The sequence below is a fragment of the Puma concolor genome, chromosome F2 (assembly GCF_028749965.1).
Source record: "Puma concolor isolate L17-30 chromosome F2, mPumCon1.1.hap2, whole genome shotgun sequence".
NCBI lineage: Eukaryota > Metazoa > Chordata > Mammalia > Carnivora > Felidae > Puma > Puma concolor.
In genome coordinates this window covers 71,750,800-71,766,529 of record NC_141684.1, presented here as the reverse complement: position 1 = coordinate 71,766,529, position 15,730 = coordinate 71,750,800, and the positions used below count along the sequence as shown (strand labels likewise).

At 45.0% G+C, this 15,730-nt stretch overlaps 1 long non-coding RNA gene across 1 annotated transcript; it reads left to right on the top strand.

Moving 5' to 3' along the window:
- Nucleotides 1-5,875: 5,875 nt before the first annotated feature.
- On the top strand, nucleotides 5,876-7,958 carry LOC147572099 (uncharacterized). The gene is made up of 2 exons (XR_015246836.1): nucleotides 5,876-6,061; nucleotides 7,450-7,958. It is a non-coding gene; the product is annotated as an uncharacterized LOC147572099 (long non-coding RNA).
- The last annotated feature ends 7,772 nt before the right edge of the window (nucleotides 7,959-15,730 follow it).

Below are 15,730 nucleotides of genomic sequence, written 5' to 3'. Positions count from 1 at the left end.
CTCACAGGAAGATCCCCACATCGTAGCAGCTTTACATACTCAAAGGTTCTATCTTGATCTGTAACGGTCCAAGGCTGATACTTCTGGCTGGACAGCTCTCCTCCTTGGTGTGATTCAAGTGCCCGGGCTTCTTGCATCTTGTGGCTCCCAAGGTGGTCCCCAGAGTTGACACATGCCAGCCAGCTAGGAAGAGAAAAGCACATGGAAAATTGCACATGGTTTTATGACGTGGGGTTGGTGCATATCAATTCTGCTCATTTTCCACTGACCAGAGCAGGACTGATGCTGGACCTCCTTGCAAGGGAGGCTGGGAAGTGTAGTTTAGCTGTGTGCCAGTGTTGTGTATACATATAATAGTTTCTGCCTGCTGCAGCCGTAATCGAGAGGCTTTTTACTCTGGCAGTGGCCATGCTCTCACTCCAAAAGTATTTGGGAATACTCGTCAGGGCAGGCCCCAAGAGACTGAACAAAATCTGTTATTAGATTAATTTCCTTTATTTGCCAGTCAGTTTTGCTTTGCTATTTTTATTTCATTGGCTTCTAGGCTGGAATTAAACATGTTAAACTCTCGGTCTACAAGAACATCTCAAAAAACTACAAAAAGAAAAGAGTCTATAGCAAAAGAAGTAGACTTGACCTTGTTTTCTTGTGAATCACCTGAAAATGGAAGGCTCCACACCAGAATGTGCTAGTGAGCTGAGGCAGACAGAATCAAGGTCTCTCCTTTCCTCTCCTTCGTCCTGCGAGACCTGGATGTCATTTATCACCAAGTACCTGACTGTCATAATTCAGGACATTGGACCTTGTACAATAGGGTTCAAAACCACTGAGGAGTCAGCTCCCACAGTGGGGCCGATGTGGAAACAAATCTCCAGTGCACCGCAGAGTAGCTATGAAGTTACTGCAACGTCCTCAACCTTCCTGAGGCTTAATATCGTGTAGATTATTCTCCTCGGCTCCTTATTCTGTGAAAGTGGGGTTGATAATTCCCATCGCATGGGGGCATTTTAAGAGTTAAGTTAGCTGTTGAAGGAGAAATCACCTAGCACAGTGCCTGACATCAATCACTCCCAGCTCCCTTCCTGCCTCCTTCCATGCAGGGAAAGGTAAGACACCAGGGCCTTTGTCAGAACAGAGGTGCCACTACGAGTGAGGCTCCCTCTCCCCGACCCCACTGACTTCACCGAGCTCTCCGTTCAGGCAGAAGTCAGAGGGGCTGGACGCGAGGAGGGAGTGGGAGCAGACAAGGGAGCCATTACCCCCACATGACTGCCTACTAAGAATTCTGGCTAAAGAAAAGGCTTTTCTGCAGTTTGTTTTTTGCAAATCCTGCTCCAATGAACCCAAGAGGTAAGGCTTTCGGTCAACAGGAGAGCCCTGATCTCATTGTCCCCAAATTCAATTTAGCTAACCTCTGGCGTTTTCTATGTTTTGTCTTTTCTCTCATGCATTTCCTTGATTCATCAGTATCTACTCTAGTTGGCCCCGTTTCCACTGATCAACTCAACTAACCCTCCCTGTCTCTCTCTCTCTCTCTCTCTCTCTCTCTCTCTCTCTCTCTCTCTCAGGCTATGCCTTAGTACATGTTGGAAGATGAAGATCACTTCCCCCAGGTCTCCTGAATTGAGCTTATGAGAACCAATTATAATCCTTAAATCTGCTCATTCTTATACAGGCTTATTTCTAACTTAGTTCCGGTATCCCACTTTGAGCCATTCAGAGCAAAAAACGAAACAAACAAGCAAACAAACAAAAACCCCTTTGCAGTGACAATACCACTGCACAACTGTGCCCCAACAAGGATGATATTCTGGGATAAATCGGCAAAAGCCTTGGTTGTTTCCGTAGTAATCCGAAAGCTCAACAGAAGAAATTTCTTGAAGTGGACGGATAAAATTCTTAGAATCATCCCGCCCAAGCCCTCTAGAATTCCTTTATGATGCGTTTATCTATTTCGGTCTTTCACATAGGAAGATTCCAGAGTATCGCCCCAATGAATGCGCAGTGCTGTCGGCAAGGAGCACACCGCTGCAAAAGGGATTAGACTTGAAAATTCCTTCTGAAGGGGTTTGGGAGAGAAAGTCCCACTGATGCTACCTGAAGTTCGGGGGAAACGTCTTCAGCCAGTTTTCAGTGTGATGCAGATACGATAGCTTTTCTCCCTCTGTTGGAAAGGTCGGGGAAAGTGAAATGACCCAGTGGGCCAGGTCAGCATCGACCTAGCTAAAAACTTGGCCGGTGGACGTGAACTGAAGTGCCAGGAGGGCTTACGTGCAAGGTGTGGTCTGGCAGGCAGGGCTGAGGTTGGAGGCCAAAGTTCCCGGTGGTTGGTGCTGTGGATTGGTAGTGGGTGGGGATTTTAATGGGACGGTTCGGAATGGGGTGTGTCCGCTGTAAGGGATTGGGACCAGAGTTGGGAGCTTGGCTGGTGCTGGAGAAGCACGTGAGCCAAAAGCTGGGGCCACAGCTGCAGACGGTTCTCTTAAGCCTTACTTCTCAAGAGGAGTCTTCCTTTCATAGTCCTTCTTCCTCTCATCCAAATCTCCCAGAACTTAATGTCAAAGTAACACAAAGAAACTGTATGTGGAGGAGACTTCTGACTGACCACCAAATTCCATTTTTATAACTATCCTTAAAAATAAAAGAATTGGGGCGCCTGGGTGGCTCAGTCGGTTAAGCGTCCGACTTCAGCTCAGGTCATGATCTCGCGGTCCGTGAGTTCGAGCCCCGCGTCGGGCTCTGTGCTGATGGCTCGGAGCCTGGAGCCTGTTTCGGATTCTGTGTCTCCCTCTCTCTGACCCTCCCCTGTTCATGCTCTGTCTCTCTCTGTCTCAAAAATAAATAAACATTGGGGCACCTGGGTGGCTCAGTCAGTTAAGCTTCCGACTTCGGCTCAGGTCATGATCTCGCGGTCCGCAAGTTCGAGCCCCCTGTCAGGCTCTGGGCTGATGGCTCAGAGCCTGGAGCCCGCTTCAGATTCTGTGTCTCCCTCTCTCTCTGACCCTCCCCCATTCATGCTCTGTCTCAAAAATAAATACGTGTTAAAAAAAAAAATAAATAAAAGGCATATACTTTTTAAATTGTGGGAGAACTGACATACAATAAGTTGCATATGTATGTGTATATCGCACATACAATAAGTTGCATAAGCGTACAAGTTATTACTTTTGACATATCTCTCCCCCATGAGAACATCATCACAGTCAGGATACAGACACCAAAAAGTTTCTCTGTACCACTTTGTAATTTCCCCTTCTCTGCCCCTTTCTCTTCCCCAGATGACCATTGATCTTCTTTTTTATTACAATAAGTTAGTTTGCATTTTCTAGAATTTTATATACACGGAATCATGCAGCATGTATGCTTTTTTTTTTTTTTTTTTTTGGTTTGCCTTTCTTCACTCAGTATAATTATTTTGAGACTCATCCATGCCACCTGTGTGTCTTTCAAGAGTCCATTCCTTTTTATTGCTGAGTTGTATTTCATCAGATGAATGTTATAAAATTTGTTTATCTGTCCAACTTTTGATGGGCATTTGGTGGTTCCCAGGTTTTGGATATTACAAATAAAGCTGCAATGAACATTTGTGTGTAAATCTGAGTAGAGACATATGCTTTTGTTGTTGTTTGTTGTTATTATTATTAGGTACATACCTGGGGACAGAAAGACTGGGGCCCGAGGTAGGTATACATTTAATGTTGGAAGAACCTCACACACTGTACCATTTTGGATTCCTATGCTAGCAATGTATGAGGGTTCTAGTTTCTCTGTGTCTTCACCAGCAATTCATAAAGTCTATCTTTGTGACTTCAGCCCATCTAACAGATGTGCTGTATCCTGTATGTTCCTAATGACTCTTGATGTTCAACGTGTTTTTGTGGGCTCGTTTGCCATCTGTTTATATTATTTAGTGGCTGTTTAAGTCTTGCATTCATTGTTTTTGAGCTGTGAGTTTTCTAATTATTGAGTGTTGAGAGTTTATTTTTTATTATTATTTTTTAATGTTTATTTCTTTTTGAGAGAGAAAGAGACAGAGCATGAGCAGGGGAAGGGCAGAGAGAGAGGGAGACGCAGAATCTGAAACAGGCTCCAGACTCTGAGCTGTCAGCACGGAGCCCGATGCGGGGCTCGAACTCACGGACCGCGAGATCATGACCTGAGCCGAAGTCGGACGCTCAAGGGACTGAGCCACCCAGGTGCCCCTGAGAGTTCTTTACTTATTCTTATGCAAGACCTTTATCTGATATATTCTTTGAAAATATCATTGACTCATCTTTAATCCTCTTAACAATGAATGTGCAATCGTTCTATAGCCTCTCTTCTTGCTGGATACGGCCATGTGACTTGAGTTCTTGCTCATGGAACATGAGTAGAAGTGAAGCGTGCTACTTCTGCGTGTGCTTCTCCAGGCTGTCTTTTATGTTCTCAAGCCACTGATCCAGCTTTGATCATGTTGGTGAGGACAGTGCCCTGGGGATTTCAGAAAGACCTGTGCAGCAGGTTCACTCCCCTTTGAAGCGTTGCATGGTAGAGAAAGAAACTTCTCTCTACGTTTAAGTCATTGAATTTTGGGGTTTCTTTGTTACCCCTTAGCAGCTTAACCTTACCCTAGCTAATATCCCAAGAAAGGTACACCTTCTCCCTTCCTTCCTACTTCGAGCACATTCCAACAGCAGTTCAGTTTGGCTGTCCGGAGGATGAATTCATTTTTCTAGACAAGAGAATAAAAATTCCTTGAGCAATAACTAAGGCACCATGTGATGCATCTTGCCTAAAAAGAGGAATGAGATTCAAATCTTGCTCTTGAGAAACAGACGGCCTGATGAAAATCTTTTAGTTCATGCCTACCCAGTCTGAAATTGTAGAGTTGGCTTTTCTGCAGTTTAGGGTCAGAATTTTGCTGAGCTTAGAAGAATCTACAGAAGCGCAGAAATTTGGCTTCAACTTGGTGTTTTTCTACTGATACTCTGCAAAAAAATCACATTAAAATGAGACGTTGGCCCCTCTGCCTGCCAAATGAGAACAAGGTCTCCACGTCTAGGTGCCTGCTGCCCCATGTTCATTGTAAGTCTCCCTGGGTTCAGTGACATTGGACAATTACCATTTATTTGAATTTTTAAGGGACTCCTTCAAAAACATTTTTTTTAATGTTTATTTATTTTAGAGAGAGAGAGAGCGAGAGAGCCCGTGAGTGAGCGAACAGGGGAGGGGACAGAGAGAGAAGGAGACAGAGGATCTGAAGCAGGCTCCTCCCTGAGAGTTGAGAGCCCGATGCAGGGCTTAAACTCACGAACCCTGAGATCACAACCTGAACCTGAGCCATAGTCAGATGCTCAACAGACTGAGCCACCCAGGTCCCCCGCCACTCCCCGCCCCCACTCCGCCATGGACTTTTGATGTAATTCAACTAACTTGCTTCTCTCAAGAATCTAACTGAAGTTTATAGACGAGGAAACAGATTCAGGAAGGAAAACTAACTTGTCTATGGCCCCAGAGCCAGTTAGGGATGGGAAGAAATTATGTAACTAGTCCTGCTACCGAATTCTTACGCCCTTTCCTGCAAAGCTCTGCTGCCTTCCCTGGGAGCGGCTTTGGATTTAGATTACTCAGATAGCTGCTATGGGTTTTTTTCTTTTCGTGGAAGAAATAACCTCACGGACTCTGGTTCTGCTCCCACAGCCTCCTCAGCCCCAGGCTTGAGACCAGCCTCTATTACTCAGAAGAATTTGTGCAACTCCGTGCTTCTCTATCTTCAAGCATCAGCATGTTCGACTCTTGGTTTCAATCCAGAACCTGCCCTGTTTTTATAGAACAAAACTCCAGCTTCGTTCTGAAAATGAAATGACAGACGGTCCCTGGAAAACAACCCAGATCCCAGGTCCGCACTTCAGTACAGTCCAAAGGCAAAGTTTCTGGTGGGATACTTCCGTTACCAGCCTGTCACCTTGGTAAAGGCTTTCAGACACATCAAACCAAAGGAAAGAGGCTCTTTCTTTTTCTTGTTGTTCCAGATCAGATAACGTTGCCTGATTAGTTCCTCCACCATGAATTCATACCGCAGGTACCCACATGCCAGCCCTTTGCTGAAAGGCCATCAGCTATATTGCTTCCTGCATAATCATTCATATTTTGCCTCATGCTTTCCCTTCTCCACCTCTATTTCCGGCTCCTCCCCCTGAAATAGCAAAATGCTTGCAAAGAAAATGTGTCAACAGGTGAAATTTATAGGAGTTTCCTGGCCCACACAGAAACACGAACCACAGGCGTCCCCAAAGGGGAGATTTTCTTACCCAGACACTTACTCTCTTGAATATGCCCTGATTCATTCATATATGAGTTCTCTAGAGAAACCGGTTATCTTTTTTAGGGAATCACAGTATGGAGCTTCTGTTTGGAAAGAGTGGCTTTGATGAAGGCCAGTTGGGATTATTTAGTTGCAGTTACAGAAAAGCCCAACCCAAACTAGCTTAGAAAGGGAAATTAGTGATTCAGAAGCTGAAAGCGCTGACTTCAGGTTTAACTCTATTCGGGACTCAAGCAGATCGGTAGCACCTGCTTAGTTTTTTAATCTCCATTTCTTTGTTCTGGCTTCCTTTAGGTTGACTTCAGCTTTCAGTTTTATGGGTACCAGAAAGGTACCTACCTGCTAGCCTGATTCATTCTCCTATGTTTTAGGTCAGAGGTTATGAGTGAGAGTCTCTTTCCCAAAAGATTCAGGGAAAATGTCACTGCATCTCATTTGGCTCTGACTAGGTCACGCACGATCCATGAAAGTCAGTGGACAGGAAATGAGACATGCTGATGGTTTAGGCCTGGGTCACAAGCTCCGCCCCTGAGGCTGGGTGTGGAGTCAGCTTTAATGGGACCGCATAAGAATCAGGTAGGGACCTGGAGGTCTCCGGCAATGACCACTGCGGTCACTTTTGCCTTCTAAGAAATGACGCCTACGAGTCACGTGATGTTTTGTTTCCACTGAACAAGCCAGCTGCCTACCTTGAAAATAGCCCGCATCTTCTCATGTAAAATAGGAATCCACCTCCAAAGCCAGGCTGACTTAGGGAAAAGGTTACTTTCTGATCTAACTTCCAGCAGTGAGGCTAGTTTGCCAAAGTTTTGGTGTAAGTGGGTTGGTATAGAAAACTTATTCAAGGGGCGCCTGGGTGGCGCAGTCGGTTAAGCGTCCGACTTCAGCCAGGTCACGATCTCGCGGTCCGTGAGTTCGAGCCCCGCGTCAGGCTCTGGGCTGATGGCTCAGAGCCTGGAGCCTGTTTCCGATTCTGTGTCTCCCTCTCTCTCTGCCCCTCCCCCATTCATGCTCTGTCTCTCTCTGTCCCAAAAAAAATAAATAAAAGTTGAAAAAAAAAATTAAAAAAAAAAAGAAAACTTATTCAAAAGTATCTCAAAGTCTATAGAAGGAGCACTTAACATTCTTTTTTTTTTTTTTTTAAGTTTATTTTAAGAGACAGAGCAGACGAGGGGCAGAGAGAGAGAGAGAAGGAGAGAGAGAATCCCAGGCAGGCTCTGTGCTGTCAACGTGGAGCCTGATGCGGTGCTGGAACTCACAAACCGTGAGATCGTGACCCGAGCCGAAACCAGGAGTCGGACCCTTAACCAACTGAGCCACCCAGACTCCCTGGACCACTTTACGTTCTTTAAAGCATGAAGATCCTCCACTGGTTTGAAGCCTATTACAATAAGCCTTTCTTACTGGTCTCCTTGGGTTTTTGTTTTTGTTGCCTAAGATGACTATGATATACTTAGACCTCTGTAGCCTGATCAGGCTGCCCCAGGAGGGAGCGGACGAGGTTATGCGCCTTTCCAAATAAACGTTTGGGATTAGGATTTTAATCATTCTTATCAACTTTTGACCTCAAATGTTCAACCTCTTAACCCCTGAACAACTGTCACTGCTTATTGTACTGCCTTTATTCAAACACTTCATTGTTGCTTGTGTGTCAGACCGTCTCTGAGCCCTTCACACGCATTACTGCACTTCTTCCTCGTAACCACTCTATGACATAGAGGCTATTATTATTCCCATTGTATGGAAGATGAAATTGACTTAGAAGAGATTAAATATCTTGCACAAGGTCACACAGTTCAAGCCGGAGATCTCAAAATCATGCTACCTAAATAAGCAAAGGTTTTTGCCCCTGTGCCCCATGGTACAGCACAGGAAGACAGACCTATAAATAAACCACTGCATTAGATGTAATATTTGCCGTGATAATGATCTACACGGGGGTAAGTGAGGATGTGAGAGAGAGAGAGAGAGAGAGAGAGAGCAGTCATTTCCCTATAGGGGTGGGGAGGGTTTGAAATGGGTATTGGGACAAGTTCTCTAGAGGAGGCTAAGCTCAGGTACATGAGAAGGTGTTTTCTGGAAGGTTAGGGCTGAGAATAGCATCCCAGAGATTGGGAATGTGTGCAAGTAAAGTGCTGAGGCATCTGCTAGAAATGCATGATGGGAGAATCCATGACTAGAACATAAGGTTCCAGAAGAATGGACATAAGAGGAGCAGGACCCAGTCCATGAGCCTGATTTTAGTGAGAGGGATTTTTTTAAATATTAATTTTTTAATATTTATTTATTTTTATTTAATGTTTATTATTTTCAGAGAGAGAGAGAGAGAGAGAGAGAGAGAGAGAGACATAGCATGAATGGGGGAGGGGCAGAGAGAGAGGGAGACACAGAATCTGAAACAGGCTCCAGGCTCTGAGCTGTCAGCACAGAGCCCGACGCGGGGCTCGAACTCACAGACCGCGAGATCATGAGCTGAGCCGAAGTCAGATGCTCAACTGACTGAGCCACCCAGGTGCCCCATATAGTGAGAGGGATTTAGTCAGATCAAAATGAAGGGCTTTAAGAAAAAGGGGGCAATTATTCATAATCAGTATCTTTTTCTGTTTTTAAAATTTCCAAGCTTTAATTATTTTTGGATTTTTTAAATTATGTAAAATACACACAACATAAAATTTGCCACTTAAAAAATTTTAATTGGGTATTCAGTGGCAGCAGGTACGTTCACAACGTTGTACAACCATCTCCACTATCCATTTCCAGAGCCTTTCATTAGCCCAGACAGAAATTCTGTACCCATTAAACATTTATTCCCCAGTTCCCCTGTAACTTGTGTCAATCAAAGGAAGCTGCCTTGAAAAATAAGGAGAAACAAGTATACAGATCCTCAACGTACGTTAGTGCGAAGAACACTGATTTGTGCTCTTTTAAAAGGAAAAGTGTCAATGACACTACATTTTAGGGATGAGACAGTCCAGGCAGTGGCATGTGAGTGTAGTTGTTCCTGCCAAATCCTCAAGATAATGGGGATGTGCCATTTTATTTTTTTTTTTTAATTTTTTTTTTTCAACGTTTATTTATTTTTGGGACAGAGAGAGACAGAGCATGAACGGGGGAGGGGCAGAGAGAGAGGGAGACACAGAATCGGAAACAGGCTCCAGGCTCTGAGCCATCAGCCCAGAGCCCGACGCGGGGCTCGAACTCCCGGACCGCGAGATCGTGACCTGGCTGAAGTCGGACGCTTAACCGACTGCGCCACCCAGGCGCCCCATGGATGTGCCATTTTAAAAAAATTTTCTTTTGGGATGTTCCATTGTTACTACGATGACCCTCTGTAGTTTTCCTGGAAAAGGAAGGCCACTCACATTGTTGATAAATATCCCATGGCAATCAGCCGGGTCACCAAACACACATTGATTGAGCGCTTGCTGTGTGCACGGTCATGTGTCAGGTGCCGTGAACAGAGAAGAGTGGCAACCATCCACACGACCTTCAAAGGAATCATAATGTAGTTAGGGAGAAGAACACGGGCAAGCCAGTCTGCGACCTAAGGCAGGCTAGAGTCCGTTCTTCCTCAACCCCTGACCTGTGTCGATCCTACCGTCTCACTGCCCAGTGTGTGGCTCTTTACGGCGCTAATCACGTGACACTTTTACATCAGTTTGAACGTCTCCTTGTATTAACCATCAGACCGTTCACTCCATAAGGGCAGGTACCTTTTTTGGCTCATTACTGTCTCTCCAGCATCTAGCATAGTTCTTGGCACATAGGACGTGTTCAGCAAGTACATATTGAACCAATGGTTTCTGTCATTATTTATGTGTGTATGTGTGTGTGTATTTCTAGTGACTATTCATTCTATGCAGGTGTCCGTATGTATAGATGTACAAGTCATATGTTTTGAAAACACAAACAAAAAATCCTCGGCTACAGAGTCCTAACCACTTTGGAATCCACAGCTTCTTCGAGGTCTTACTACTATTTCACTACGGCTACGACTCCCGTGGTTGCACAGCTCTGTGAGTCAGGCCCGTCCCTCCCGGCTTTGTGGGACCTCACGCCTCCGGCAGTGGACACAGAGTGGGGGTGCCTGGCACCCAGCGAGTGGTTGCAGTCAGGCTTCTAAGGCGTCCGGACAGACTCACACGCTCACTCCTTAGCGCTAATCAGAAGACTATTTATAGACCTCAGCCCTCCTCTGAACACCCGAGCTTAACTCCTGCCCCCTCACTCTCAGCAGACAGCCTCACCCCATGACTCACCGAGAAGACTGAGGTCATCCCGGTGCTTTCTGTCGCTTCCTGCTTTCTACCTCCAATTTCCCTCTCCCCAGTGGAGCCTGGCCTCTCCCAGAGCCCGCAGCCTCCGCCCCTGTGTGGTTTCCTCACCCCCCTGGATTACCTGCAACAGCCTTCCTAACCCGTCTCGCATTTCCATTTTTCCTCTTCCACACTGCAGGCAGAAGGATTCTTTTAAAACGAGGGTCACGGGCAATGCCCGCTGCAAGAGCTCTCACTTTTCACTATTCCCGGAAATCATCTCAGGATGTAGATAAGAGCGATAGTTAATCCTAAGTTTTCCAACCCTTCCCTCCTGCCTCCCTCTGAAAGTAAGTCATTTGCAGACGTGCGTATTTATTAGTCCTGACACATTTCTCGGGGTGCATCTTATAACACGGGGCACATCCGGTGCGGGACATCTTGACGCGGTCCCGGGGAGTGGTCTTCCCTGTGCTCCTCACCACCTGGTCAGGGGCCTCCTTTCCTCTCTCCCGGCTGGCTTCTCACTCCCTCCCGCCAGCTCCCTGGCTCTGCTCCCGGCACCCCTTGGAAATTAGGTTCTTGTCACTCCCTCGTGGCTACTGTCATTCGTTCCCCCCTCCTCGTCCTCTGCTTCTGACAGCGTCCGTCCTGCTTGCCTTGCCTCCAGACTTCTCACCACACCCTTCTTTTCCCTCCCGGCTCTCTCTCGGTGGTTCCTTTCTCCTCCTGGAGGGTCTTTTGTTCTGCCTGCCCTTGAACGCTGTGTCCTCCGGTTCCAGGCAGAGTGCCTGCTGCTTCCTCTCCCAGCTCTCTAAGCTTTCTGTGGGTGGTTTTATCCCCTCACGTGCTTTTCGTGCATTCTTCATACTGTGAGAGCATGGCACACACATCACATTGTGTACACACGACTCTTGTAATTTCACTGTCATCCTCCAGGCCTTCTAGGGCTTTAGCAGGTCATTGTGGAACCTTGCTTCCTGGGCTGGAGGCGTTGTTCCAGAAAGAATTATATCGTGAGTTGCCTAAAGTTCTTTTTGTTTTATGGCCAACACTATTCCTGGGAGCAAGAGGCACTTTGATGACATCTTAAGACGAAGCAGCACATTGTCCCAAGTCGTCAGCATTTCTGGTGCTTTCCCTACCTTCCACTGCATTATTGCTGACCTCAGCGTGTGCTCCGGACTTGGAGCCTGAAGGAACCCTTCTGAGCCCCAAAAAGTGGCCTGTTGCTGGGCCCCTTCTGCATTGATCTGTGCCTGGCAGCTTCCCCACCCCCTCTTTCCCACCCAGCTTCATCAGGTCTCCCTTACGCCTCCCTCTCCCCGTCCCACAGAACTGTGCTGTTGACCTGGGATGAGCTCTGTGCAGCGGAACAGGCAGGGAAAAGAGAAAGGTTTCCCCTCAAGGAACATCCATTACGGACGCTGCCAAGTTTGCCCGTTTTTTGTTTTTTTTTTTTCTCCTAGAGAAAAACGTGTGATAGCATGTTGTGCTACACGTGTGAATATTTTTCCAAAGAAGCGTCTGCATTAGTGTCCTGCTGCTGCTGTAACAAAGGGTCACAAACTTGGCGACTTAAAATCACACAAATTTTTATCTTCTTATGGGTATGGAAGCCAGAAGCCTGGAGACAGTTTTATTGGGCTGACATCAAGGTTAGCCAGTCCGCAGAGCTGGTTCCTTCTGGAGGCTCTAAGGGCGAATCTGCTTCCCTGACGTCTCCAGCTTCTGGAGGCTGTCTGTATTCCTTGGCTTGTGGACTTTTCCTCTCCTCGCTCTCAGCCCTCCTGCTTCCATTGTCACATCCCTTACTCCCTCCTCTCCTTCTTTACTCAAATCTTCCTCCCCCCCTCTCGTAACGGCCCTTGTGATCACATTTAGGGTCCACTAGATACTACAGGCTAATCTCTCTATTTCAAGATCCTTAATTTAATCACATCTACAGCATTCTTTTGCATATAAGGTAATATTCACAGATTTCAGGGATTAGAACATGGATCCTCTGGGGGCGACAGTATTTAGCATACTGTAATATTCACACTGAATTTCACCTGCCCTTGGACTACTCACGTATCTTTGTGTCACCTTCTTGTGTTTTATTTTGGCCAAAGAACGTTACTTAATAAGGCATTTCCACAGATATGTATATGTACGTGAATATATACGAAGTTATTTGTTATATATATGTTTTACTAGGTATTTGATAACCTTTGAGGTATACTGACATATCTCAAAGAAAGAAAACCCATTTAGAGGGTATGATTTCTACGTTGTCAGTGTTTGTGTTTAACTTCACAGAAAAAACCATCATGCTGATATGATCTCCTCTTTCAGCCTGTTGAGAGAGAGCTCATAGGAACACAGGTAAATGGGTCATGGGAGATGTGTCATTTGTGGACAGCTATTGGGCTGGCTGGCTCAGATGCCACCTTCTTTCTCTCTAGTCTACTCAACTCCAGCACCCAGAGTGACTGGTGCTCCTCGCTGCTGGTTCCACTGACTGTACCACCCAATTCACCTCCAACTTCCCTGGCTTGTCCTTTGGTGTCCTCGGCTCTGCCCACTGCCTTCAACACCCAGCTGGAGAAGCTTCCATTGACGTTTGTCCACCTGCCTCCTTCATAACTTTCTTCTTCGGTTATCTTGTCTACTCCTGCAACTTCAATCCTCGTCCTTGGGGATAAATTCCAGACCCATGTTTCTCATGTAAAATACTAAGAGTAGAGTAGTTTCTCAAGTACCTCTACTATCTTGGTTTAAGATGTTTTAAAGATACGTTTTCATTTGTAGAGGTTATGTATTTTAATGATCCACCTGGGTTGAATATTTGGTTTGGTAACACTCTTTTTATAAATATACGTAAAAAACAAACCTTACTTAATGTAATCAGGTTATCGAATTCACTTAAAAAAAAAAAAAAAAAAGATAGGCCCAGAAAGATGCATTCAAAGTTGTGACAAATTAAATTTGCAAAAACTTGATTCCGAGTATTGAAGTTTAGAATGGAGATTTAAATACATCTAATGGGCCCATTCATTGCTTACCATATATAGCACCAAGGGGTTTTAATTACGGTGCTCATGCAATAAATAGAATCACTCTTCCCAGCTCACATTATAACATAAAATAAAATGACACTAAGCACCATGAGTATAGATTTGCTAGTAAACAAACTCTCCTCTAAATAGAACTGCTTAGCTATTGTCTTTAAGTCAACTATCTCAAATTTCTAGGAAAGTCAAGCTCAGTGAGAAGGAATAATAAATAACAACTGAAATGATAAGGCTTTCCTTCATTGAAGTTTATACATTTTTGGGGAATTTGGCTATCATTTATTGATAATATTCATAAGGTAGAATTCCTTTCATCTGATTTTTACATTTATCCTATTTATGATAAAAAATATATCATTGGGCTTCATCTCTGAGGTAAAAGTTTCTGAATACAAGCCTCGTAAGTTTCAGTTCCTTTGTTAGTTACCGGGTTGCCAAGTTCGGGCAGAATGGGATATATGTCCTCTGCCTCAGGGAAAAAACATTTTACAGTCTCCTTGAATATTAGACAAAATGTCTAATACATGGCTGTTTTCTAATTGCTTGCACTTATCATAATTTCTGTGCTTGTGGAAATTACCATAGTGTGTGGTGTGTAGGTATATAAACCATAGGCTTTCAGATTTCCTTTCACTGGCTTTTTCTAATAGCTTCTAAAACCATGACAGTATTTTAAACACATTTATCATAAGCTATGTTTATGAAGAAACTAACAAACAGAAGCGGGCAATGATCCCTCGTGGAATATATTTATTCACTCATTCCTTCCCTAGTCGCAGATCTACTCATCACTCACTTACTGAGGGCTCGCAAGGTGCTTGCTGCACAGGGCTGTAGAGTGCCTTAAGAAGATAGGCATTACTTGGCACAGAGTTTCCTTTTCATGAGCCAATAGTCTAATGTGGGACTTGTCGTTAAAAAGCTGTAATTAGGGGTGCCTGGGTGGCTCAGTTGGGTAAGCGTCCAACTTCAGCTCAGGGCATGATCTCGCGGTCTGTGAGTTCGAGCCCTGCGTCAGGCTCTGTGCTGACAGCTTGGAGCCTGGAGCCTGCTTAGGATTCTGTGTCTCCCTCTCTCTCTGCCCTTCCCCCACTTGTGCTCTGTCTCTCAGAAATAAATCAATACGTAAAAAAAAAAATTTAAATAGTGGTGTAAGGTAGGGATGGGAATAGACGGATAATAATGGTCACCTTACAGGGTTGTTTGTAAAAATAAACATGCGTGTAAAGTGCCTGATACTTAGTAAGCACTTAACAATTGTTAAATGAATAAATACTGTGGGAATTCAGAGAAAGAAAAATTTACTCCCAGTTTGGCTGAACAGAGAAGGCTTCTAAAGGGCTATCTGATCTTACAGAATCTGGGGGATGGGCACACTTAGGAAATAGAGATTGTTCTCTCCCTTTTAAAATGCTTTTCTACTTCTTTAAAAAAAATTTTAAGTTTATTTATGTATTTTGAGAGAGAGAGAGAGCTAGCAGGGGAGGGGCAGAGAGAGAGAGGGAGAGACAGAATCCTAAGCAGGCTCCATACAGTCAGCACAGAATCTGATGTAGGGCTCGAACTCACGAACTGTGAGATCACGACCTGAGCCGAAACCAAGACTTGGATGCTTGACCGACTGAGCCACACCAGCACGCGCTTTTTTATTTCTTTTTCCTTTTGTTCCAGTGCGCACACATGGTTTCTATGATCATGCTGTAATCTTGACTTACACTTCTTCCAAAGGCAGCACATAATCAATGGCCAAGCTTGTGGACAAGGACTCTTAAGTAGACTTAAGGAATGGGAGACACCCAGACTGCTCCAGGAGACTGGGATGGATTGATGGATTGGTGCCCGACAATGGCAGGTGGCTGTCTTTGTGTAGCAGTCAGTGGCAAATGAAAGACGTGTGTAAGGATCACTCTCCCCAGAGGCCATTCCTTTCTCTACATCTCAAAGGGCAATAAGTTGATCCTAAACAGGACCAAAAATTCAAAAGACTTCTGACAGATCAGTCAAGCACCCTTAAGTTTATCTGGATAAAAATTCATAATCACCCTCCCATGTTGACAAAGCTGTGACACCTGCAGAGGTTTAAAGGGGAAGATCAGAGCTGAGCTGAAGGGGCG